Here is a 3242-nt window from a genome sequence, read left to right on the forward strand (position 1 = left end):
TTTTTTTTTTTTTTTTTTTTTTTTTTTTTTTTTGCTGCCTCTTTAAGACATTTCAGTAAACTCATATATTATTCTTTGGTACGTAGGGTCATCTGATTTTTTTTTTTTCTTTTATGCAGCACTGTACTGAGATAAGGTTTGAGGCTGGAGTAAGAAGATGCCATTTTATTTGAAGGACTTAGGAAATTCCTCTTGCCCAATTATTTTTTGAAGTTTTAAAGATCAATACATTGAATAGATAGCCACCCATATAATGAAATCTTGGCTTCTGGAGAATTCACCAGACTCTCTCCTCTTCCCTGTTTCCTAGAATTTATCTTTTGGTAGATTGAGCAATGACTGACAGTTCTCCAAGAATGTACCTGTTCCTTCCTCTGTGGAGTGACTTATTCAGTCTCTAACATTTTAGTGTACATTGATTTACATTTCAGTTATCTGATAACTGAAGAAACTAGGGCCTGGAGACACAGGTGAAAAAACTCCCAGCTGAGGGGAAGGTATTTGAAGTGGGAATAGAGTAAAAGTGTAGAAATGGGCAGGGGAGGGTATCAAAGACAGATTTCATCTATTTGCTTTTTTGCCTAAGGCTGAGTTAGCCACCAAAATTTGAAAATGCAGATAAAAAAATATGTTTCTCAAGGAAAGCCCCCTTTATAGAAGTAAAATGCAATCTTTCAGGCTGGAAAGACTATGTTTTTTTCCCATGTAGAATTACTTGTTAAGGCAAAGTTTTTTTGAATAAATGAAAGATATTTACGATATTTCCTCTAGGTACACTTCTAAGCCTTTCAACAAATATGAGAAAAGTTAGAAAGGAATCTTTCTTTCATGAAAACCTATTTTTTTTTTTTAATGTTTTATTTATTTTTAGGAGAGAGAGAGAGAGACAGCGTGAGCAGGGGAGGGTCAGAGAGAGAGGGAGTCACAGGCTGAAACAGGCTCCAGGCTCTGAGCTGGCAGTCAGCACAGAGCCCGACGCGGGGCTCGAACCCACGAACTGAGAGATCATGACCCAAGCGAAAGTCGGACGCTCAACCGACTAAGCCACCCAGGCGCCCCTCATGAAAACCTATTTTTGTAGGATGGATTTAAAAATTCATCATGTTTGTCAAAATATGACAATTATTTATCAAACTTGATAGTCTTCAGGGCTGTTTCCTGGTCTTATTTCATTTACTTTCTGTAAGCAATCCCTCTCCTCCTTTTGACAAATGAAAGTAAACAACATTTACAGACTGACATATTTTTCCCAGCGCCATCATCATTGGATTTAATGATTGCCAGCGATGATGTTTTTTCCCCTTCATTTTTAGCCCTAATCTCACAGTATAAATGGAGGACAAAAAAAGGTTTATGTGGCAAGCCCCATTTGAGGGATAAGTATAGTTCAAAGCCCTAGGGAGATGTCTTGTTTATAAAGCTCTTCCTTCCATTAACACTACCTGACCTTCAGGGTGGTCTCACAGAGCCCTCATGTGCCACAGATAACAGCCCTCCAGATGACTAAGACTATATGTGTCACAAATCCTCGATAGCAGAAAACCCAAATTATCTTGTCACCATTTCACACAAATGAAATAGAAGCCCAAGATAAGGACAATGGCTGTTTTCCACAAGATGGCAGTGGTCTTTGTGCAAAGAATTGAAGCATCACATTCGCTGGGTCTGATACCAACTGTGACAAAATTTTGCCCTTGTGAATTTAATGCCTGTGAAAGCCATGTCATGGTTGTTTTCTCTGCCATGGGCAGAGTTCTGAAGAACAATTAGCTCTATTTTCATTGGAGAGAAAAAAAATGCTGCATATATAATATAATGTCTTATATAATGTCTTTCTCTAAGGAGCCAAAAGTATTTTGCAGCTGTTATTTAATTAACCTCACACTATGCCTCTGAGGCAGGAAAAAGGAATTACTGTATATCCTATTTATCACAGTGAATTTAAATAATTTACTGATATCATTCATAGGGGGAAATAGTGGCACAGGGAATAAAAGATTTGTTGAGTTCTGGTGCATAGCCTTAATCATTAAACCAAGCTGCTGATTTCTGTAGAGGGTGATGTTTATATATTTAGAGAAGAGGTTCTATTTAGTCCATGTTAAAAAATAAATTCCTCACAAATGCAGATTCCAAAACAGTGGTTTTCCCATTTTAATTTGAGCTCTTTAAGTACTTTGGCTTGTGAATGTATTGCTTAAGAATAGTGGGAAGATTTCAAAACACAAAATCCGAGGTCCATCCCTGATAGTTTGCTTTCATACATCTAGGAAGGGGGCTTAGGAATTTGTATATTTTAAATATAACCCAAGTGATACTGACACCTGTGGTCTTGCCCACACTTTGAGATACTGCTCTACAAGCCTCAAGTACTATACTGGGGTCATAGAAGAATGGACTCGATTTTCTGAAATTAAAAGAATGTAATTTCTTTGGAGAAAGATACTTTGTATTACTTTAAGAACTTGAAACATAGCACTTTCCCTCAATTTGGAAGGGTAAATCCGTAAGTGCAATTATTATGCTTTATTCATAAGTTTTATTTAAAAATCAGTTAACAAAATTTTAAGCATAATTATTTTTAAACTGTACTGTCAGATGAATATCTGTAATGTTTTTAAAAAAACACTTTAACACATGATTTATCTTTCTCTTGAATTCAGTGGTCACTTTTTGTTTTTAAGTTTATTTATTTATTTTGAGAGGGGTGTAGGGGCAGAGAGAGAGAGGGAGAGAAAGAATCCCAAGCAGGCTCTATGCTGTCAGTGCAGAGCCCAATGCAGGAGTCGAACTCACGAACCATGAGATCCTGACCTAAGCCAAAATCAAGAGTTAGACGCTTAACTGACTGAGCCACCAAGGCGGCCCTCAGTGGTCACTTTTGCATAGACTTTAGGTAACTGGATTCTGGTTTATCTAGAATCTTGTATTCATAGGACTAGAAGGGACCCTAAAGATATTCAGGTGCCAGGTATATATAAAAGTTAACCTACTTCTGGTAGCATGAATATATTCTCCTTCTGAGATAGAAATCATCCAAGTCTTAAACTTGTTCTTATCTGCTTGTTCAGTTGGACCCATACAAGCTCTTGTAGTAATTAATAAAACGATAAACTTGACTGACTGAATCGTTGAGTTAACAGATGCCATGTTCTGAGGAGGTCTGAGTCCATGGTACAGGATGTTTAAGGGAGATGGTAAGAGACAGCATGAAAGTGGTTGTGTGACTGTTGTAAAGCCTC

This window comes from Crocuta crocuta, unplaced genomic scaffold, assembly GCF_008692635.1.
Source record: "Crocuta crocuta isolate KB4526 unplaced genomic scaffold, BGI_CrCroc_1.0 scaffold17, whole genome shotgun sequence".
NCBI lineage: Eukaryota > Metazoa > Chordata > Mammalia > Carnivora > Hyaenidae > Crocuta > Crocuta crocuta.